The sequence below is a fragment of the Rosa chinensis genome, chromosome 7 (genome assembly GCF_002994745.2).
Source record: "Rosa chinensis cultivar Old Blush chromosome 7, RchiOBHm-V2, whole genome shotgun sequence".
NCBI classification, from domain to species: Eukaryota; Viridiplantae; Streptophyta; class Magnoliopsida; order Rosales; family Rosaceae; genus Rosa; species Rosa chinensis.
Window position 1 is genome coordinate 61,298,374 of NC_037094.1, and position 24,824 is coordinate 61,323,197.

General features: G+C 38.5%; 3 long non-coding RNA genes across 7 annotated transcripts; all 3 read right to left on the reverse strand.

Annotated features, from left to right (window-relative positions):
- Positions 1–5,388: 5,388 nt before the first annotated feature.
- Positions 5,389–7,063, reverse strand: LOC121050339. Its single transcript, XR_005802703.1, has 3 exons — positions 6,989–7,063; positions 6,055–6,198; positions 5,389–5,578 (listed from the first exon to the last, which is right to left on the reverse strand). It is a non-coding gene; the product is annotated as an uncharacterized LOC121050339 (long non-coding RNA).
- A 4,271-nt stretch (positions 7,064–11,334) lies between these two features.
- Positions 11,335–18,182, reverse strand: LOC112175711. 2 transcript variants are annotated; one of them, XR_005802698.1, is made up of 7 exons: positions 18,148–18,182; positions 15,898–16,114; positions 13,520–13,834; positions 13,114–13,209; positions 12,467–13,024; positions 12,197–12,235; positions 11,335–11,388 (listed from the first exon to the last, which is right to left on the reverse strand). It is a non-coding gene; the product is annotated as an uncharacterized LOC112175711 (long non-coding RNA). The 2 variants fall into 2 exon arrangements; XR_002926594.2 differs by lacking the exons at positions 15,898–16,114; positions 18,148–18,182 and adding an exon at positions 13,958–14,143.
- Positions 18,183–21,777: 3,595 nt separating this feature from the next.
- On the reverse strand, positions 21,778–24,106 carry LOC112175707. 4 transcript variants are annotated; one of them, XR_005802805.1, is made up of 6 exons: positions 23,934–24,106; positions 23,720–23,821; positions 23,174–23,317; positions 22,665–22,735; positions 22,162–22,451; positions 21,778–21,924 (listed from the first exon to the last, which is right to left on the reverse strand). It is a non-coding gene; the product is annotated as an uncharacterized LOC112175707 (long non-coding RNA). The 4 variants fall into 4 exon arrangements; XR_005802804.1 differs by having other exon boundaries at positions 22,665–22,729; positions 23,720–23,835; positions 23,934–24,105; XR_005802803.1 differs by having other exon boundaries at positions 23,720–23,835; positions 23,934–24,105.
- Positions 24,107–24,824: the final 718 nt, after the last annotated feature.

Here is a 24,824-nt window from a genome sequence, read left to right on the forward strand (position 1 = left end):
ACTACTGAAAGACATGGCAATGAACTTGTGAAAAGAAGATTTGATAGGCTTCAAGATAGCTATCAAGAGCATCGTCCTATGGCTAGAGAAAGTCGCCATCGACGTCATGATCCATATGATCGAAATGCTCAAGAAGGTAATCACTCAAGGAGACAATCAGACGACCGTAGGAGGCGTGATTTTGAGGGACATAGGGTTGGAAACCATGGAGCCAACGTTGGCCATGGGCACCACTTTCCAACGCCACTAGTCTTAGGGACTATGCATATTGCGCCAATACGCCTCAATCAAGGGAGAATCCTCTTTATGGTGTCTATTTCTGATATGGAACGTCTGATCAATGGACCTGAATTTGCAATGTACCTACGAAGGTAGTTGCATTATGGTGATCCAGACATCGAGTTCACAAAGACTTTAAATCTGGCGATGAAGACAACATGCCGCAGATTTTTATTTAGAATAGTCTTTTATATTTCCAAGAATTATGTAATGGCAATTATGCCTTAAATCAATAAAATGACTTATTGTATTAACTCTTTCCCTCTAGGCGTACTCAAGAGTACTTGTGATGTCTAGGCAAGGTTTGATCTGAGAGAACGGTTTTAAAAGTGAGCAACGCTCCACCAAAATCTCGCCTTACCTTACCTGGTCACAACTAAATTGAAATTACCGAACGGATAGAGTGACTACGATTTGTCTACGATTTGATTTTTATATTGGATTAGATTATGGTCACGAAACTTTGGTGTCATCATTGGATATTATTAATAAAGTATCGATTTATTTTATCTCATGTCGTAGACATGTTTTTCGAACTTTATTATTTCAAAGATATAAGAGCCAATGGTTTTCATGTGGAAACACATTGTGAGAATGGACAAGAGTTCCTTTGCATCACCTCTAATGACTACGGACATAAACGAGTATTAGAGAAACTTATGTATCGCTCTAGTGGGTTGTATGCAACCACTATTCGAGTCATTGAATCCAACCATGTCATGAGAGATGATTTATGGGATTCCGACACGTATAGGCTTTGGCACGACCGTTTGGGACACCCAGGTCGTGACATGATGATCCGTATATTAAAGACTTCACACGGACATCCATTTTTCAGAACGAAAAGAAGTAAAACTCGACATTTGGATCAAGGAGGAGCACCTGCGCCTCACGGTGCCTTTCCCCTTCAAGTTCGGCCATCACAATCCGACCCCGCCATCCCCCTGCGGCCCAAGGGTGGCTTTGATGCCACCTCTGCTCCCCTGACTCCAATTTCTACTTCTCAAGTCCATTGTGACTTCGTGGCTCAACCAAAATCCTCATTGGTTGTTTCTAAAGCCCATTATTCGTTCTGCAAAGCCTACTCTTTAGCAAAATTAGGATCGAGACCATCCTATGCAAAGGACACTAAAGAAAATATACCACTCTTGCAAAGAATCCAACGTGATATTTGTGGACCTATTCAACCACCATGCGGACCATTTAGATATTTTATGGTGTTGGTTGATGCATCGACACGCTGGTCACATGTCATGCTATTGTCCACTAGGAACGCTGCATTTGCTAAACTCCTAGCACAGATTATTAAGTTGAGGGCTCACCACCCTGATCATCCTATTAAGTCTATAAGATTAGACAATGCTGGGGAGTTTACATCAAAAACTTTTGATGATTATTACATGTCCATTGGGATTGAGGTTGAACATCCAGTTCCTCATGTTCACACCCAAAATGGTCTCGCAGAAGCCGCCATTAAACGACTACAAATGGTCGCTAGGGCATTGGTAATGCGCACCAATCTCCCTTTTTCTGCTTGGGGGTATGCAATTTTGCATGCAGCTGTGCTTATTCGTCTGAGGCCCACTGCCACTCAACCCTTTTCTGCGTCCCAGATGGTGACTGGGTATGAGCCTAATGTCTCACACTTACGCATATTTGGGTGTGCAGTATATGTGCCTATTACGCCGCCACAGCGCACCAAAATGGGTCCTCAACGACGATTAGGCATTTATGTTGGATATGATTCTCCAACTATTGTCCGCTATTTAGAACCCTTGACAGGCGATCTCTTTACCGCAAGATTTGCGGATCGTCACTTCGATGAGACAGTCTTCCCGTCATTAGGGGGAGATAAGAACATAAATGTTCAACAGGAACGACAGGAATTGTCGTGGTCTGTCCCCACTCTGTCTCATCTTGATCCCCGAACCGCACAGTCCGAAATTGAAGTGCGGAGAATTCTCGATCTTCAGAACGTAGCAGAATCGATGCTTGGTGCGTTTTCTGATATCACTAAAGTGACGAGATCACACATACCTGCTGCAAATGTGCCTGCAAGGATTGATGTCCCTAAAATTAGAGGACATGACGCCACCTCAAGGGCACTTGAGCATGGCGCCAACGTCCACAGTGGTAGTGACGTTGTGGCTAGGCCCACGGCTCCTGCCAGGAAGCGCGGGAGGCCAATAGGTTCGATGGATTCTCGCCCAAGAAAGAAAGCGAGTTTGGCACAAAATAATCCATTAATCATCGATGTAAATAATCCATCTCATGAGAACATTCCGGATTATGGTTATGTCCAAGAGACATCATTGGGGGACGCTCCAATGTCAGAACCAACTCCAGAGAATAGAGAGATCTCCATGAATTACACTAGTGTACATGAGATGATGGATAGAAATTCTATGGCAATTGATGATGCATTTGCATATCATGTTGCAAAAGGAATCATAGAATATGATGATATCGAACCTCGCTCTGTCGAAGAATGTCAACGAAGAGTGGATTGGCCTAAATGGAAAGATGCGATCCAGGCTGAATTGGATTCACTAGCAAAGAGACAGGTATTTGGGCCTATAACGTAGACACCCCCAAATGTAAAACCTGTTGGCCATAAATGGGTCTTTGTTAGAAAGCGTAATGAGAAAAATGAGGTGGTTAGATATAAAGCCCGCCTCGTGGCGCATGGTTTCTCACAACACCCTGGAATTGACTACGAGGAGACATATTCTCCCGTAATGGACGTTATAACGTTCCGCTACCTTGTCAGTTTGGTAGTTTCTGAAAAACTTGACATGCAGCTTATGGATGTGGTTACAGCATATCTCTATGGGGATCTAGATTCAGAGATATATATGAAGGTTCCAGATGGACTTCAATTACCCAAATCAAGTGGCTCTAAACCACGGAGCACGTTTTCAATAAGATTAAAACGCTCACTATATGGATTAAAACAATCCGGACGGATGTGGTATAACCGTCTAAGTGACTACTTGATTGGGAAGGGATATATTAATAATGAAATATGCCCATGCGTGTTCATTAAAAGAACAAGTTCCGGATTTGCAATCGTAGCAGTTTATGTCGATGACATGAACCTAATTGGAACTCTAGATGAGTTGAAGGAAACTGCTAAATACTTGAAATCCGAATTTGAGATGAAAGATCTTGGGAAAACACGGTTTTGTCTCGGTTTAGAACTCGAGCACCGTAGTGATGGCATTTTGATCCATCAGTCTGCATATACTCAGAAAATCTTAAGGCGCTTTAATGATGATAAAGCAAAGCCTGTGAGTACTCCCATGATTGGTCGTAGTCTTGAGCCAGGAAAAGATCCGTTTCATCCAAAGGATGAGGACGAAGAGCTATTAGAGGCAGAAGTGCCCTATTTAAGTGCAATAGGCGCATTATTGTACTTAGCTCAATGCACAAGACCAGACATCTCATTCGCAGTGAACTTGTTAGCTAGACATAGCTCTGCGCCAACACGTCGCCATTGGATTGGTGTAAAGACAATCTTTCGATACCTAAGAGGTACAATTGATATGGGCCTATTTTATCCCGACAGAGAGAAGAGGAATGACGGAAGAATGGGATCGGACCCCATTAGGCATGGAGCCACCGTCCACCATGACAAGGTAGCCGGCCATGTTGCCGCCAACGTCATCACCACCACAAGGGGTGGCCGGCCTCACCCTATCCCCCTTCATCAAAACGACAATGATGTCTTGATGGGTTTTGCTGATGCAGGGTACCTCTCTGACCCTCACAAAGGTCGCTCCCAAACTGATTATGTCTTTACCATGGGAAGCACTGCGATATCTTGGAGGTCTACGAAACAGACCCTTGTTGCTACTTCCTCAAATCATGCAGAGATTATTGCTCTACATGAAGCCGTGCGTGAATGCATATGGCTAAGGTCTGTAATTAGACATATTCAAGAAAGTTGTGGTTTGAAGTCTACCACAGAAGAACCTACATGCATTTATGAGGATAATGCAGCTTGTATTGAGCAAATGAAGTTAGGTTTCATCAAGGGTGACAACACCAAGCATATCTCGCCTAAATTCTTTTATAATCAGCAACAACAAGCACTTCTAAAGATTGAAGTGAATCAAATCCGATCAGAGGATAATGTAGCGGACTTATTCACTAAGTCGTTACCTAAAATCCACCTTCGAGAAACATGTAAAGAGCATCGGATTGAGAAACTTATCTGAACTCCCACGATTGTAGCAATCAGGGGGAGATATCGACATCAGGGGGAGTTATGATGTCTACATGTTCGATCTCGAAGAGTGAAAGACGTGTTGTGCTCTTTTTGTCCTTCGACTAGGGTTATTTTTGTCCCACAGGGTTTTTGTTACCTGGCAAGGTTTTTAATGAGGCAACGGATGAAGCGTCACCACCAAGTTTGAGCGGCACAAGGGGGAGTGTTGAAGGAATATCGATTTAGTGTGCCTTATCAAACTAGGAGTAGTAATAGGAGAGAACGTTCTAGATTTCCCAATCCTACACGGATTGGTATTCCTTGTAACATTAGAACTAGTACTTTGTAATCCCTATATATAGGGCTCCTATTCTCAATAATATGACACATCTCTCTCTACAATTCTCTCTCGAATCTATTTTACTTAAACAGTTAATTATATTTCTCGATAAAATAGATTTCATCGCTAAACAATTATTTCCTCGCTAATGATAAGTAATAATTTAGAAATTATAAAAAATTTAAAATACACTTGTTGAGACGAAAATAATTTCGTCGTTGTAGATAGCTTTGGGTGAGGAAGTTTTTCCTCACTATAAGCTATCTTTAATGAGGAAATTTTATTTTCCTCGCACTATATATCCTTTCAGCGAGAAAACCATTCCTCCCTAAACATACTCAATGATGAGGAACTTTACTTTTATCATTGTAGGTTCTCTTGTCCATAACGAGAAAATTCAATTTTATTGCACTTGCTTGGTTATAGCGAGGAACAATAATGTAGATAATAAAGATGAGTAGACAAAAGAAATATATATTAAAAGTAATAACTCAAAGTATTCCCTTACAATAAGTACTAATTCAAAGTAGTTACACCAAATACTATATACTATTTCAAAAGAGTTTAGGGATTGTCCTGTACTAAATCCAATATAGAAGTAACTAAATCATTTGGTTATTGGTGAACTAAATCATAGGCATCCTCCTGATTACTTCCCCAAATCTTGGAATCTTTTCTACTCTTGCACTTGGAACTCGTCACTAGAAATGGAATTTCTCTTTTAGAGGTTTTGTATAGGGCTTTAGCACCTGCAGAGCAAACCAATAGATTTAAAATCCATCAAAAATTAGTCCTACCCAAAATTAATTTAGTAGTCATTAATCAATCATATCCATGAGTATGACCTTAAAATTCGTTTCCAGAATTGCATAACATACTCTCTGAAACGTTGCTTCATCTCATATGTTATGACCACTCAAATCTGGTGGTCAATTTCACACATGATATAAATAAGTTGTATCCAACAACATCCTAACCCAAAACTTTTCTCCTGTAATAGAAATTATGATGTTACTGGAGTATTGATTAACTTTAACATATGGGATTCCAATTGGTAAAACAAGGACTCAAACTATGATGTCACTGGAGTATTAATTAACTTTAACATGTGGCATTCTTATAGGTAAAACAAGGACTCAAATTTAAGAAAGGAAAAGTGCATGTCAATGAATGGAAATCTTGGCTTAAACAGAAGAATAGTGCAACCAAACCTCCAATATCTTACCGAGTTCTCTTGATCCATAAGTAATTTCAAGGCCCTGTGCATGAAGCTAGCCAGCAATAGTACAACCGAACCTCCAATATCTTATCGGGTTCTCTTGATCCAGAAGTAATTTGAATTATTTCAAGGCCCTGTGCATGAAGCTGGCTAGCAATAGTATAGTAAATGAAATGTCAAAAGCCAGATATTGGGATATCCATACAGCGATCAATATGAGTAGACTGTCATCTTATGAGAATAACACTGTATCTGTTCATTCCATAAAATAAAAAAAACACTGTATTTGTTCCTCATCCACAACCCACTACCAAATACTCTGTTTTCATATATAGAAGTACTAAGATATGCAGTGCAAGAAAATTTTCTAGTACTCGGAACTATGACTTTTTAGTACTTCTTTACCCTATAATCCTTGTTAGAAGAAGTTTTAATTACTCTGTGGAGTTAAAATAAAGAAATGAAAAGCATTCAAAAGTGGAATTGAGCTAATGTGTTACAATGTCTAGAGCTTGCAATTATGAAGAACCCTATCATAGAGAAAATCAATCCAAAAAGACACAATGATTCAAACAACACTTACAGTTAAAGACTGCAAATTTCATGCTCCGACCCTAATCTTGCAAAGTAAGCAAGCAAATATTACAAATTCAGTAGCAAAAGTTGGTACTAACTGAAAACCTGACGAAATATAACAAGGTTCATAGTCTATAACAAATACTGCATCTGTACAATTGATAAATAACAAGGTTCAGGGTTCAAATATAATTCACTTGATACACAATACATATTTAGCAGATTAGAAGGTAGGCAACAAAGTTTCCATTGCTTAGGTATTGAAAAGGAGAAAAGAGACCCTCATGATATGTTAAAGGGGACAAGATATTATGCTAAAGGAAGATGACAGAATAGTCAATATAAGAATGAGCATTGGACTCACCATATATGAGGAAAATTGCCCTGCATTTCCCTGTGCACAATCTGTTTCATTCATGAAGAAGAAAACCACAGCCCGATTATCATTAGTCACTGAGAATTAACCCACCAAAATACAAGAAATCCCAAACCACACCAAAATCAGAAATCACAAAATGCAGGCACCAATTAGAGAGTGGGAATGTGAATTGACCTAGTGGAAGTTGAGACCCCAACTTGAAACGTGGGACCAAATATGGTAGCAAAGACCCAATTCGAACCCAGAATAAGAGAGCAATTGGTAGTGCAGCGACAGAAGATTGAATTTACCTGGTATCAACATCTCCTTGTCCTGGATTCACAAGATAATCAAAATATAGGGTGAGTTTAAATCGAATTGGGCATTCAATTAGTGTTTAATTGAAATTACCTCAAATTATATATACTATGACATCTCACATTTGGATTTAGCAGAAAATAAAAAACCGACCTTTAATCAAGCTCTACTAGAATGATATACAAGGAAGAAGAAAGATGAATCTAATGTTACTCACTGAGATGAGAGCTTCAAAGATGGTAGATCCAAAGAGGAGCCTCAGAGACGAAGACAGAGCTTCATCAGACTATGAGAGGAGAACGGCGGAGATAGAAAAGGGCGATATCCTACTACCCTAAGAGTATTTTATCTTCATTTTTTTCTTTTTAAACTTTGGATTAGCGCTTTCTTTTTTTCGATGCCCGCCTTCGATCATCACTATCCCGGCTTTTTTATTATCTTTTCTTTTTCTTTTTTCTCTAATTCTTTGGTATGCCGCTTATAAAAATAAAAATAGATTTAGGGTTTACGGCTTAGGGATTAGGGGTTAGGGTATAGGATAAGTTTATGTTTGTGAATAGCTTAATGATTTTTTTATTTGAATACTTGCTATCATTATTTATAACTAAATACTTCAATCAAGCACATTTTGCATAGTGTGTTCCACATGTGCTCCATCAAATTGAACAAGAAAGACATTCATTATTGAACAACTGTATCCATGTATATACAAAATAGGTTGTATCATGAGTCATTGTCATATTATCGAGGTAGGAAATATAAATTCATGCCATGTATGATGCAGTGGTTCTTAAGTAGGAGAGATGTAGTAAAGGGAAACTCAATTGCAGAAAACCGGGAAGCGAAAACGAGTCATTCATACTAATGTTTACAAATGAACATATCAAATTAGTATCGTGAAGGACAATCGATTATCACTAACTTGTTTAGTAACTATGAAATCATTCATACAATACCACCTTCCGATTTTAAAGAGGTCCATGATATTTGATCATACTTTTAAAGCAAAAATATGAATAATGCTTGTGTATATGAATTTTAATGATCATGAAATCAAATATGTCAATAATGCATTCCACACTTTAAAAAAATAAAAAAAATGATTATGACAAATATAGACACCTAGCACATGTCATTCATTGGTAATCTTATTTATATATTCATTTATTGCAGGTAAACGTATCTCTTCATCTCAAATTTCCTCATTTTTTCGCCGTTCAATTTGGAGGGTCTTACCCAATTTTCTGAACTAATAACGAGGAAAATAGTTATTTCCTCGCTAATTGCTTCTTTTGACAAGGAAATGGTTCCTTGTAGAAAACAGTTTTTTAGCGAAGAAACCATAATTTTGTCGCCGTTGGATTTGACAAATCATACTTAGTTTTCCACTAAACTAATAAGGAGGAAAGTGTTATTTTCTCACTAAATGCTTCTTTTGGTGAGGAAATGGTTCCTCGTAGAACACAAACTTTTAGGGAAGAAATCATAGTTTTGTCGCTATTGAATTTGGCGGGTCGTACTCAATTTTCAACCAAACTAATAACAAGGAAAGCGTTATTTCCTCATTAATTGCTTCTTTTGGTGAGAAAATGATTCCTCGTATAACATGGACTTTTAGCGAGGAAACCATAGTTTTGTCACCAATAAATTTGGCGGGTTTTACTCAATTATCCGCTAAACTAATAACGAGGAAAGTGTTATTTCCTCGCTAATTGTTTCTTTTAACGAGGAAATGGTTCCTCGTAGAACATAGACTTTTAGCGAGAAAATCATAGTTTTGTCGCCAATGAATTTGGCGGGCCTTACTCAATTATCTGCCAAACTAATAACGAGTAAAGTGTTATTTCCTCGCTAATTGTTTCTTTTAACGAGGAAATGGTTTCTCGTAGAAAATAGACTTTTAGCGAGGAAACCATAGTTTTGTCGCCATCAAATTTGGCGGGTCCTAAACAATTTTCCGCCAAACAAATAACGACGAAATCATTATTTCCTCGTTGAATGTTGTTTTTGCGATGAAAAAATTTGTCACTGAAGTCTTATATTTTCTCGCTAATAACATGACGATTTGAGAGACCAAATTGTGGTCACCTTTAGTGATGAACTGAAATATTCGTCGTAGAAAGTCATATATAGGGAGGAAAATATGTTCCTCGTAAAAAATCTAATGGCATTTAGTGAGGAACTTAATTATTCCTCGTAAAATGTGACATTTACTGAGGAAAATAAATTCCTCGAGAAAAACTTGGTCGCTAAAGAGACTTTTTGTTGTAGTGATAGAATACATTGTGGTAGTATCAATTTCATTTTATTGCCATTGCTCATTAAGAAAGCCGAATCGTGTTTCGCAAATTTACTTTTTCTCATAATCATACAAATTATATATGTTTTAAATATTTGTCAACTGAATATGGAAAAGCAAAGACATAATAATGAAAGATTCTTGAGTAATAACCTTTTACCAAAGAAAACCCTAATACGCGCCTCCGTAACCTACTCCCTTCAAGCTCGTCCGACTACGTACGCTGCCATGCTTGGCTGGTCTCAGCCTTTGTCGGCGTGCGTTGTGCGTGGTCGGACGGGATTAGTTTGATGAGATGCTTCTAGATGAGTGGCAAGGCTGCAAGCGTGAATGAGACCTGAAATCGGGTTAGTGCCCGGATCGATCCCGATTTGGCTCCAGACTGGTGATGGGATCAGCAGCGTTTGGCGGTTTCTGGTGGCCCACGGGGAAACTGGTGGCAGGGCGCAATCTGCTGTGACCTCTAGATTTGGAAGAGGATGAAGCTCAAATGCAGATGGGGCGGTTGCGAGGCTGGATAAGGCGGCGGGAGGACAGATTTTATAGGTCCGTTTCTGGTGGAGATCTGGCAGGCTGGTTCGGTTGAGGCGGTGGCCTTGGTGTGTTGGTGAGGTGCTTAACCAGTGTGCTACGGCGTTGGCGACGTTGTTGGTTGTCGATGGCGGCAGCAGTTTTGATGGATATCAGTGGTGACGGCGACGGTGTTTTTGGGTCATGGTGCGGTGTTCTACTCGTCACCAATGCTTTAGGGCTGGGCCTAGTGGCTAGGGCTGGGCATTTGGGCTCTGTCCTTGGGCCAAGTCTGCTCGTTCATGTGGATGGGACATCTGGTGTTAGATTTTCTTGTCTAGCTTTTCTAGTGGTCTTAGTGGCTTCGGCCTCTTTCTAGTTTTCTCTAAGCTTCCCGTGTTCGATACCTAGCATTTGATTCCAGTCTATTTCTATTTAAGTCTAGTTTCTCTGATTGTACACCAATTGAGGTCCTTGGCAATTAGGATTACTCTAGAAAGGGGTTAGATAGTTGTTGGATTTGTCTCCTTATGGCTAGGTTAATTCTTTGTGCTCCAGTTGTTCCCAATGGGGGTTACCTGTTATGTGCTTAACAGCTTAGACCAATTAGGTATTACTTGGTGTAAGATAGCATATGATGTACGTGCCTTCTGGCCATAGATAAGTAATGAAATTATCAACTTCTCAAAATGAAAGATTCTTGAGTAGCACCGTAGCAAAGACAAGATTCCAGCCAATTCTCCAGACTCCAAAACGTTCCAAATTTGGATGCAGCTGAGTAACTTTAACTTGAGCAGCATGTAACTGATATCTGCTTGAATTATCGCATTAAGTATACTACTACGGTCATTTACTCCCTCATATCTCCCTGAGTTAGAAAGAGAATATAACTTATAAGACCTGGTAGACAATTCACATAAAATTAAAGCCAATACTGCTAGATATTAGAGGCATGTAATGCAACATGCATGGAAGTAGTCTATATATTAATAAATGTAAAATACTTCAGTTCATTAATGTATAGATACATCAAGTAGCAAGAAATAAATACAAGATTGAATTTCATAAAGGAATCAAGACATCTGTAGCAACAAAAAAATGCCAGTAAGGTAACACAACTTGGGGAACACGAAGATGTGTTTGGCAGTACAAAACTTAAAGAAGAATAAGAGCCCTTTCCACTGCAACAAAGATAAACTAGAGAAGCTTGGATATAAGTTAGCAAGATGTCCAGAAGGCTGTTTTGGCATCTCTTCTGATTACAGGGATTTGATATACCCTGTCAACAAGAGAGTTCAAAGACCAGTAAAAAAAATGTAAACTGAGACCAAGGAACAGTGATTTAAAACACAACATTACAAGTTGCTAGATGTATAAAGCCATCAGAATAGCAAACTGGTGCTACGTGATTTATGACTTTGCTTCCACCCATGCCTTTCGAATATTTTACTATCTTCTTTTTTGCTAAGAATGTCTAGTCAAGGGGGCTACACAAAAATTTCGGAAATGTTAGATTTCACTCCTAAATGAGGTAGCAAACTAATTGAAAATAAAGCATATGCTTGTGGAACTAAAAGATGTGGAGTCAAATACAAAATTTTTTATTTCCATTATTCTAAATCTGGGAAGCAACATAAAGACAAACATTATGGATATGAGTAGTTCTGACTAATTCCTAGGTGTGAAAATCTAGCTCATAATAGAATGACTGTAGCCTGTGCATCTCCATGATTCTGAGGAACAGGATTCATAATATCAAAAGGGAGGAGAGTCCATTAACAGAAATTATCTAAATTTATTTTCTAGTATCCATCAAGTTTGCAACAGGTTCTTATCTCTAGTTGTGCAGCTTCTGCTAGTGACTCAACTCTCTGGAACCAACCAAAAACTTCGGTCACCGGCCTTCCTGCTGCTAAAGATTCTATTTGTTTTAGATCAGCAATGTTCTCTAGAATTATAAGAACCTTTAGCACATTTTTTTTATTTGAACACTCCATAGGAGCATGTGTATGTCATTCTATGTGATCAATAACGTAAAGTTGTGTCTTCCAGACAAAAAAAGAAAAGAAAAGCAAGTGGCCTGGTACCTGCACCACCAGATTGTTGATTTCGCTGTTGTAAATGTGCTGCAAAATAATTGGATAAGAAAAGTACTGTGAAAATAACAAAAAGTGAAAAAGGTCATAACGGGGATTCATTACAAAAATGGGATGTGTTCATCAATCTAGCACAGTTGGGATAATAACGGACCCAAAAACTCAATAACATAACATGCTCGTCTTCACACAAATCTGAGTAAGCTGTAGAAAATGATATATAATGACTTATCTTAAGCAATAATCCTTCTTAATCCTTACCATCTTTCCTGGATCATCTTCGTCTTCTCCTATCGCAGACTTTTATATTGCCATGGCAAGTTCATTCCCTGGTTTCGATAAGTCAACAGCACTCTTTGTGGGAGTTCTATCCAGTACACCGAATTACCTTTTTGAGCCATTTGAAGCTGAAGATTTAGTACAAAATTCCATCATTTTGCATTTTGCAAATGTTAAGCACTTGCTCCTGTAGAAGAGAAAAATAATTTCCTTGGTTTGCATTCAACTTGCAATTCTCCAAAACAGCATCAAATGCCGGATTTTGGAGTCACTACAGAGAAGACTTTCTTTTGCGCATAGGATAAGGATATGCCGGTAAACACCATTTTTACAAGAAGGTTGACTAGCATCATTGTCTTTCCCACCCAATCAAGAACAATCATGCAGTTAAAAGTAGCTTGCTTATTGCTTCATCCCTCTATAACATGAACAGAGAGAGATCTCTTTTGGTGCTAGTTGTGCAGAAATATTTGACTTTTGCAAATAAATATCCATGGTTTTTATGATGCTGTCTTTGTTGCTCAAGCACCAGTCTCTTTCCTGAAAACAGAGGTCATTCAGCAGAATAAGCTGTTTGACAATGTAACAAATAAAGCCATCTCAGTACAGATTGAAACCATAAGCTTTACCTTTGTTCACCCTAACGACTTTTAGCATCCATTTCTTTGGTGGGAAGATACTTTGGCAACTTTGATAGATCACAAGCACTAAGGGGTTCTGAAGTTCTGTAAGAAATGAAGCCATGATAGACCATCAAATCAGAAAATATTCAATTTTACATATGAGAATGTATCGTTAATCATTATAAAATGTTGTAACTGATATACATGTAAACTGATTAAAAAGCTAGCTCTGAAGTCATTATACCATAGCTACAAGGGAAGGGTTGGTAGTCCTGCACTTGTAAAATTAGTGTGTGTTTATGATTAGCTATTAAAAAAAATACCATTTGAAAATTTTATAATCCAATGCAGTTCCGTGTATTGTTCAAGCCAGTCTGAGTACTAAAAGGATTCACATTAATAACGTAATCACCTCAATTGTTCCTTTAAGGATAGGCTGCCTTGGGAAAGGTTCAGCATATACACTAGCCAATGCTGCATCTATATATGCAGGGATACTTCTTACTTTGCTGGCCCCATAAGAAGTTCAGGAGGACACTACCACAAGGTTATGCCACTAAGTTGTCGGTGGTTGCTTGTTAGTCATATTTACGACACTTGCCAATCCAAAATCTCCCAACTTATTCCTCAATCATTACAAAATATTTGATGCTTTGATGTCGCAATGCATATACCTCTAAAGCGACAGTGCTTGGCTGCAGATAATAGTTGCTTCATATACTCCAAGCTACACAAAAAGCAAAAAATTATCAACTAAACTAATCGACTTGTATGGCAGAGAAAAAAGAATGATTTTGACAAAGTTAATACTTTTCTGCAAAATCTGTGAATAAATTATGCAAAATCTAACCTGCATGTCATGGAACTTGATGTCATTAGTAGATACTACTCCAGCGAGACCATGTTTGCCACAATACGAGGTACATTTTACTTGAAGAACAAGATGTTATTATTCCCTCTAGTTTCATGCTGTTCACATGATCAAGCTTCAAAGAAACATGATTTCCCATGTGATAAATCTAATACTCTTTATCATTTAAAGTTGTTGTATCAGCTCTCCCAATCTACATGGAATTGGTTGTATTAAAAAAAAAACTATTCTCACAATGAGAGGATTTGGGGGTGGGGGGGAATCTCTTCAAATTAAGCAGATAATTTCATGGGGCAAAAAAGTTGAGAAAAAATAGCAATAACCAATATTGCAGAAAACCACCGTAAACGAAACAGAAAATAAAGGAATTAGCACCATATACTACTTTCAATGTCAACATGAACAAATAGAGAGAACATCACAAAATATTGAAACCCTATCTTACATGATTATCCACTTCAGTTTCAGCATTCACACTACAATGTTTCATTCAAACTGATGGAGAACAGCACAAAATCCCTAATTGAAACCTATGCTACATGATTTTCCACTCTTACTAGCTCCCCATATATGAAAGCACCTAATCCTGAAGCTGCTAACATAGCCTCAAGCGAAGGATCAGTACTTCAATGTCACATTCAAAATGATAAAGAACTACCCCAAACCCAATCCTACATGATTTTCTACTGTCACCATATATGAAACCACCTAATCTTGAAGCTACTAGCGTAACCTCAATGAAGCAAAGAATCAGCCTTTCAACTTGGAAAGGACAGTATTCATGACCCTTCGAATAATAGATGTCGGTTTCCCCTTTAAAACCTCCCTCATTGCCTTTGCATTAGGCACAAGTAACCCCTTACCCATCATCACCTCTACAAACTCTTTGCCCTCATCCTCAGCTGCCCTGCCTTCCTGCCGTGCAAAACCCTCTATCACCGTAGTGTAGGTAGCTGCATTGGTCCTTCTAGCATGTGGAACTGTAGCCACCAACTTTATCCACTGATTTAAGATTTCTCAAAATAAAGTTTATGATGTAAAAAGAATTTGGTCAACAGCAATGTGAGAAAATTCTAACTTTGTCCTCAATAAGATACTGCATCAGCTATTATTACTCATGACATCCTCAAGTACACAAGGGTGAGAAAATTTAAAACGTATAGATATAATACTATTAGCTACATGCTCTTAGTTTCTGAAACGGACATGTAATCTTGTCAAAATATCTTTGTAGGAGTTGAAAGATGGATAGCAGCTCAGGTTTATGCACACAAAAGGAGTCCCTTGCAAAATGCCTAATACCTACTGGAAGCCTTAGTAGAGATAATGGTTAGTCCTTCTATAGGTGTGCCAATGGTTAGTCCTATAGGTATGCCAATTACATCTTTCACATACCTAACTATCAAAAATGCAACACATTTTTTGTTGCTGGCGCTGGGAAGCAGTGGCTCAAATATTGGAATGCAGGAAGTCAACAACACAGATTTGCTTGCTTTAAATGGGCAAGACACTAATTCAATTCCTCCAACCAACCCTTTGCAGCTGTATCTGAAGCCGTAGAGAGGATGTAACTCTTCCAAGCTATCGAAACAACAAAACTTGATTTAGGTTCCACGTCCACAGCTCTGCAACCAAGCTCAGAGGCAAGTCTGAGGCCATTTGACATATCCTAAAGCCCAATATCCAAAAACAGACAACTAACAATAGAAAATCAGGATCCACCCTCCTCCCCGCAAGTGCTAATTAAACCAAACATCCCAGGGTCGAGACTATAATGCCATCTACAATCCATTTCACAAAGCCACAGAAGATAAATATTTAAGAAATTTATTGGCTTGTACAGTAGAGAAAAAAGAATGCTTTGACAAAGTCCATACTTTTCTGCAAAAAGCTGTTAATGACATTAAGCATAACCTAACCTCCATATAACCTGGATGTCATTGAATGTGATGTCATTTAGCGGCAACCACTCGATGAATGAGATGTTATTAATCCCTCCATAAGATTAATGTTCAGATGATCAAGCCGACCAAGAACCATGATTTCTCGCTGGTTCAAATCCGTCAAAAAGACATTCTCTTAAGTGCCAAAAACCTCCTAGTTTTTTAAGTACTCCGGATACACTGCTGTATGTACCTTGCCCAATCTTCATGCACAAATTGAAGCAATTAATAACGATTATTGTCCAAATCAATCAAGTGTAAGAATTTTATAAATTAATCAACAGAAGACGAGTTCGTTAAATTTCAGGAGAAGAGAAGAATGCACCCAGAATTAAATATACCAACTGCAAGGATTTCAGAATCCACAAAAGCAGGACACCAAAAAACTATGGTTTTGCTAGCAAGTAAAGAAACTAGTATTTGAATTCATTTTTGAATATACAACAAGTCAAAAGCAGATAATATAGTGGCTACAAAGAAAAATATGAATGCAGAACACCAGGATAAAAGAAACACAAACCTACATGAATTAGCACAACAGACTACTTGAAGGTCAACAATCACAATTATAAATCCCAGATTGAAACCCTATCCTACTATGATTTTCTATCGTCACTAGCTCTCGCATATATATAACCTCCTAATCCTGAAGCTGCTGGCGTAACACTGATTAAGCACAACATCAGCCTTTCAACTTGGAAAGTACAATATTCATGACCCTTCTTATTACATTTGTTGGCCGTTCTTTTAGAACCTCCCTCATTGCTTTTGCATTAGGCACAAACCCCTTACTCATCATCACCCACACCAAGTCTTTGCCCTCCTCCTCAGCTGCCTTGTCCTCCTTCCTTGTAAAGGCCTCTATCACCGCAGTATAAGTAGCAACATTGGGCCGCTTCCCCTTGTCCATCATCTCAAGCAAGCACTTCTTGGCATCTTCAAAAAAGTTGGGGTCAGTAGTGAGTCCCTTGATTAAAACAGTGTAAGTGTAAGAGTTGAGGGCAACCCCAGCAGCTAACATGCCACGGTAGGCCTCGAGAACTGCCTTGGTCTTTCCAGCATTGAGGTAGGCCGTAATAATGGAGGTGTATATTGCAACCATGGATTCTACGCCTGTCTCAAGGGTGGGCCTAACAATCTCCTTGACCTCGTCTACATCTCCATCATCTACCAAAGCATGGAACATCCTCGATGCCTCTTTCTTGAGGCCACGGATGCGCCACTTGCAGAAGACCTTTCACAAATCCTTGTCGGTGGTGTTGTTGATGAGATCACTGTACAACCTGATTGCCGTAACTGCTTATGTGAGGTGGCGTTCTTCAAAGCGATAAAGATAGTTGACAGGAGTAAACCCCTTTGCTTTTATTTGCTCAAGGACCTCCTTGGCCTTGTCCACTGACTCACGACAGGCAATGGCGTCAAACACAGATATATAGCAACCAGGATGGGGCTTCATCCCCTTATCCAACATTTCCAAAAAATACTTGTTAGCATAGCCAACAAAACTGGAATCAGAAGACGAGTCTTCTGCGAATGCTGTGATGAGTGCATTGTAAGTAGCGGAGGTGGGGGTGACACCAGTGGCTACCATGTGCTGATAGGCCTTGAGAGCAGCCTTGGCCTTAATTTCCAGCATGGGCGTAGACCAGAATGACCATTGTGAGGACAGCCACATCCGGCAATACAGCCGGCACAGCGAGAGGCCTAAATAGCTCTTTGGCTTCATTAGCCTGGCCGAAATTTGCCAACAAATTGAACACTTGGATCCCAAATTCGTTAAGGTTGTCATAGTTCCTAATCAAGTCAAATATTTCTTTCAAGACCTTGTCCTCATAGTCGAAAACCTTCATTACATGGTTCTTGAGGTCATCGGCACAAGAATTGGGGAAGCTAGTGTCCTCCATTGTTTTGATTATTCACTCTCTAAGTTTGGTTGTAACAGAAATGAAATTTAAGTGAAACAACAATCAAGATCACAACTTGCTGAGAACAAAGAAGGGTTCTTCAGCCCCAAATCAGTGGAGTGAAATTTGGATTTTCTAGCACCGCTGAGGGTAGAAATCAGAAGTTGAACGAGACCCAGTGTAACAAGACGACAGAGGTTGTCTATCTAATACAAAGTTAACTAGTGGCTACTGTGTTAAATTTCGAATTCGATTAAGAAAGCTATATGTTGTGCTTTCCAAACAAGACAGTGAGATAATAGGGCGAGAGAAGCTAACTCACATTTCCACGATGATCAGCGACGGTAGCTCTTTCCGACATTCCTAGTGTCGCTCATGGGGATTTCTTTTCTTTATGGGTTACTGAGCGTCCACAGAAATTCCAAGTCCACCAAATGTGTTTGGCCAAATTTGTGTTTTGATTTAATTATACTAGTCATTCTATGCAGAGCAATGTGCTAAGTATTTTTTTATTTTATTTTTTCAGAAATAAAAAAGAAAACTGTCATTACATTTTTTTTTTTTTGAAATAATAGAATTCCATTGATAATAATCTCATGCCAAGAAGGTCATTACATACCCATCCGCTGACACATAACAATGGCCAAACAAGAATTCGTGGAGGAGCCACAGTGGCACATAGGATAGACCAACTATATTCGAACTTATCACTCACTTATTTAAAGTGAGCCTATAACTATGAACAAATCTCGCATAGTAATAGGCTAGTTTAAACAAAACTAATTAAAAAATGGGTATAAAACCCACTGCTCATTCTGGACCCAAGAGAGCCCGGCCCAGAACTTGATTGTAGTGCTACAGTCACATCCCGAGGCCCAAGGAGCCCAAGAAACCACTAGCATGCTCTCCCTTGCCCCCGGAGTCGCCGACGGCCATTCACCCCGCCATGATTTGCCCACTGCCATAATCAACGGTAAGTTCGCCGTCCTCCCCGTCAAAGCCAACGAGAGCTGAGTTCGGCTAGGAGCCAAAAAACGGCACCCTTGCCTCACTAATCTGGGTGTCCAGATACAGCTATGAACCTGATCCCATGATTCGCCTCCGATAGCCCGCTCTGCCGACCGCAACAGTCCCACCGCAATAGGACGTAGTGGCGCGTCTCTATCATTCATATTGACCTCCAGTCCAATCAGGTCAAAACTCAAGGACCCCAGATCCACACCTCCGCCATAATCAGTGGCATCAACAACTCCGTTGGCTCCACCACATACTAGCACACTGATCCCACAGATCCCAGCCATTGTAGGAGGCAACCCGGACAAGGAAATCGGGTCACCATCGTGAATGAATCGTTTCCCCCTTTCACTGCCGTCCTGGCTTTCTCCAACCCACGGTACCAGGGCCTTAGGACCATCGCCACAATAACCGATAGGGATTAGATGTTTCCAAAATAGATTAAGTGAAGGGCAAAGGCGCCCTGAGATTTGGAACCGACCGGAGCCGCTATGCACCTCGCCGGCAAGAGGGGGCGGGGTTAGAGTCAACGCGAGAGGAGGTGCTGCTTGGGAGAATAGGGTTTTCATCGTATTTCTATTAAAAGGGAAGAAGGCAATTGACTTTGATGGATAGCGAATTAACCGCAATTCTTTTTACTTTAGATTGAAAACTGTCATTACATAGAGAAGATAGTGGGAGTAAAAAGTGGATTGTGGGTTTTTTTGTTTTTGTTTTTTTTATAATAAAAGTATATTTTGTAAATGTCATAATTGTCCTTGTGATTTAATTAATTCTCAAAGTTTTTTAATTTTCTAAGGCCATTTCTGTCAAAATTTTTAATTTTGGCTAACAAACCCTCTTCTCTTAATATATAATAGTATAGATATAACAAATATTACCTATATGAGCTGGTTTAGCTGGTATTGATCTACTTGTGAATGAGTCCTAATTTAAGTTCGATTCCAGCTAATCACTGCAATGGGGTGTGCTCTCCAACTTAGGTTTGAACTCCGAAACTGTCAAAGTGACCAAGCACTGTACTGCAATGCACAGTTGGAGCATTGCACATGCCCTAAAGGGGTTTATCTTGGACCTAATAAGCCTTTTGGTTCCCCTTGACAATGTCAAAAAAAAAAAATCGATTCCAGCTGCCAATAATTAATGGTATGTGGGTTTATCTTGGATTTAGGAAGCTTTTTGGTTTCCCTTGACAAGTTCAAAAAAAAAAAAAGTTCGATTCTAGTTGCCAATAATTAATGGTACGTTGGACCAATCCATGTGCATGCTTTTATTGGTTTTTATTTTATAAACATTTTAGTTCTCATTATCTTATAACATCTAATCAACTTTCAAAATGAAATTGTAATGCGAGAAACAGAATGTAAGGATTAAAATTGCAATATTCAGACACCGAGTCAAAGTATATATATATATATATATATATATATATATATATATATATAAGAAAAGGATTATTACAAAGCACTAAATACAAAAGCTTTTTGGGCATCCGTAACTATATAAATCAAAATTAAACGCTAGTAAAGCTGTTAGTCTGTTACCATACTCCCTCCCTTAATCAATCGTCTTGCAAGGATTGACCCCTTTTTGCAACTACATCTATCAAGAACTTAGCTTCTCTCAGTATATGATTAAAAGAGATATTTGAAAAGGTTTTATTCACGGTGATGATTGTAAAAACCATATATTCATGCTCACAATCATATGAACATTAGCTCGACAACATACATTGGCTTACCTTCAGCAATTACCGACATGGATTCCATCTTATGCAGCTGCAAACACGATCACTTGAATATGACATTCTGTTACTTACCAATTTTGCTTCTCAATTGACAGAACTAATGCAAATTCTTATGGTAGCAACAGGGACCAATTCATCTATTTATGTAAGTGACCTAATCCTCAAGAAGTTTCCCATTAAAGTAGTTCATATCGGATTAGGTCTCCTAACTAGTTAGATCCTTAATGTAACACTTCATTGTAGTTTTTCTTGCAGACTAAGAATTGGATTATTAACCTTAATGAATTGATACACTCTTTCATTAAGCTACAATTATTGGTTTATAGTTTGTGTCCATGTTGAACTAGTTTTGACATTAAACTAATTATCAATTTACTTTATGTTAATGTGTGATAAGTCCATAATCATTGTTAGAATCATGACTCTAATGACATGTTTCATACGCCAAAGAATATCACAATTTCTATAATCAATAATAGGTTTCGAGTCGTCTTCAACTTTGATAAATTGATAACCTTTTTTTTTTTTGGCTTTGAGAAGACTGTCCCGTAGAGCAATAGCTTTAGCGAGAGTAACTAAAATCAACCTTTCTTGAACCTGCCAGAAGTGTATTGATATATAGTTACAAAACATAACGCGGCATATTACACTACTAGCAAAACAACAATTACCCACGGATTTTAATCTGTGGGTAATAAGACTTTTACACACGGATATCAGTGTGTGATAGCCTTTACACACAGTACACGCACAGATTGGTGTTACCGTGCGGTTTGGAGGGGGGGTAATGCTCATCTCACACAGATTATGTTGTCCGTGTGAAAAGGTTACGTGGGCCCCACCATAATTCCATAAATATAAATTACCGGAATGGAAAGCAATCCGTGTGAACAACTCTATTTCACACGGATTTCTGTAGCAAATGTATAAACTCTATTTCACACGGATTTCTGTTACCAACTCTATTTCACACGGATTTCTGTGCCAAATATATACTCTATTTCACACTGATATCTGTGTCAAAACCTATAACATTATAAAATCTATATAATCTAACTTGCACTGATTTCAGTGTGTAAAAGTGACGGCATTTAAAAAAAAAAAAAATTACTAATTAATCTGCAACCTGAACCTATTTTTCTATAATAAATATACTTCAAATATTGCTTATAAAATGAACAAATCCACAACTGAATCGAAAATATAAAAACTTTACATTCATAGCAAGATGTTCTTTACATTTATAGCAAAATCTTGGATTACAAAAAACAAATTTGACGCTGTCATGCATCGATGGTAGGGCATCATCATCCAACTGGAAATCCATGTCGGACATATCTGCAATTATTGAGCACGCATCTCAGATAACATTAACATATTAATATCAGCAATATGAACCATAAGTACTATAATCACACTTAAAACTTTTCTCTAGTTAAGTTTACTTATGATGTTTCCGGCCATCACCACTGTAATTAGGCTCAGCACTAGTAAGGATATGAGGCAGAACGAGGACTAGGACCACGACAGTAGGGTAGTAATTAATTGCCAGTACTTAGAGGAATGAATGGGAACCTGTGATACATCATTTGTGGTTGTTGGTGCTGCATTGCTTCATTTACTTGCCTTGTCTGCTTCATTATTGATGGTCTTTTGCTCCTGGTTTTGGATCGCAGAATGTGTCCCAGCTCATAGCAGTTTCTTGATCAAAGTGGCAGAGTCTATGACTCCTGAAACTGTGACTCTGCTGTTCAGCATCAATATTGACTTGGTAAACACCTTCAATTCTCTGAAGAAATTTCTTTCCCATCACAGTTTATGTTCACTTTGATTGCTCAAGTGTTGATCTTGAGGAGCTTAAAGATCTTCATCAAACAAAGAAACCAGTCATACAGGGTTACAAGAATGATCATGATCAGAAGATAGAAACTTAACTTTGGGATCATTTGGTATCTTATTTGAAACTAAATTTTACTTTTTGTAAACATGAACATATCTGAATTGCTTGGGGCCAACAAGCTAGCTCTTTTGTATCAAATAAGAAAAACAAAAATAGGTGTTAACACCTAATTAATAACCTTGTGTAGAACCCTAAAAAGATCCAAGATGGGCAGAATGTCATCAGTCAACAAATCCCCTTTCTCTGCAACTAACAAAAAATTATATATTAATGATTCCAGTACAATTAATCAAAAGTCTCTATAGTTTAGCCATTGAACCATCATGAGATATATAACAGACATGCACATAAAGTCTCTATATTATTTTTTTTAGTTTTTTATTTTATTTTTATAACATATAATCAACTAATCAAGTCCCATGACTCCCATCTAAAACGGCCAAATATACAAGTATACAACCTGTCAAGTGTCAATTGATTATATTCTCATTCACTGAGGCCAAATTCAATTAATCAAGTCCCATGACTCCCATCCAAAACGGACAAATATTCAATTAAGCAAAATCTGCAAAACAGAACAGTCCATACAATACCCAGCAACATTCAAAGTTTTAAACACTGATTACATTCTAACATTCACAGTTTCATACAATACCCAGCAACTTAACAAGAGATTAAAAGAATCACCGAGCTTGAAGAACCCAGCAATCAAACCAAGTCTTCTGCTTTGCTGCTTGATCGGCCTCACTGGCCAGACCGCCCCTGCGCCTGCATCACCGACCGCAGCTGTCCTCGCTGCGCCCCAGTAAGAGCTGCAGAGTTGAGCAACAACTAAAACAAGAAATAAAACTCTCACTCCAAATCTCCAATTAAATCATCTGGGACATGAATCAAACAGCTTATGTTCCAACTAAAAATTTCAAATTCGTTTATAAATCAATCTCCAAGCCAATTAGGCAATTACAAATTTCACAAATTCTCAAAAATCCATACTTTCTGTATGTAACGCTTGAAAATGTAACATTCCCAAAGATATCTAATTTCCAGAACCCATCAATTTCTTTGCTCAAAGTTCAAAACTTGTTGCAGACAATATGAAAAACAGTCCAATTTGATCATCAATAACACTGACACACAAGAAAATTCCAACTAAAACCCATCAAAAATCCCTGATACATATGCATAATATACGAGAATTAACAAAAAAGCAGAAACTTTAGTGAGGAAGAGTACCATTTGCTGCCTCCAGGAAGCAAAGTCAACCCACAACACAGCTCCTCTAAACAACACCAACCTTCTCATTCTCCTTCTTCAGCTTCTAGGTACTTTCTCTCACTGTTTCACTCGATCTAATCAGCCACCCATCAGAGAACCAGAAGGAAGAACTAAGAAGACGTGAAGCAGAAAAAAAAAAGAAAAAAAAAAAGGAGGAGTCGAAGAAGCAAACCAAGACTCCAGGCGTCACCGGCGACTCAGACAGTCGGAGAGAGGTTGAGCCGCTGAGAATAGTGCGGCAGGACCGCAGAGAGAGGCAGAGAAACTGAGAGAAAGAGACGGGAGCAAGGAGCCTCCAGTTTTGGTTCAAAACGACGGAGAGGCAGAGAGAGACTGAGAATTGAGAAAGAAATCGAACCCTATCTTCGATTTGGGGGCTTTAAGTCAAGGAAAAAAAAAAAAAAAAAGGCTGAAACATGGATCGATATGCTTCAGATTTGGATCAATTTGCTGGTTATAAGTGGAATTTCCACGGAAATCCGTGTGAAATATATCCTTTGCTACTGATATCCGTGTCTATGTAGCTCAGTAATCCACGGAAATCCGTGTGTAATACTACTAGGGGAGGGAAATTGAATTTGTTCCAAAATAGTGAGCGGGAAAAAATTTACCACAAAAATCCGTGTGAGATACATATATATTTACCACTGATATTCGTGTGTATTTATCTCGGTAATATATAACTGTCATGTTAATTATTGTTTACACGGAATTCTGTCTCTATTCTATTTTTTCACACGGAATTTAGTAGCTAATTTTTCTATTCACACAGATATCAGTGTCTATATTTCACACAGATATTCGTGTGTCGCTCATTTCACAGAGAATTCTGTATTAAAAACTTATTGTAACGGAATTCTGTAGCTAATAGAGTTTTTCACACGGAATTCTGTAGCTAATGGTTCTTTTCACACGGATTTCCGCGTTAACATTTCACACAAATATTCGTGTGTATTACTCATTTCACACAGATGTCTGTACCAAAAACCGGTCAACCCTTTAAACACTTCTACTCCCCTAAGGGGAGCCGACCTTTGAGGAGATAAAATTTCAGAAATTTTTA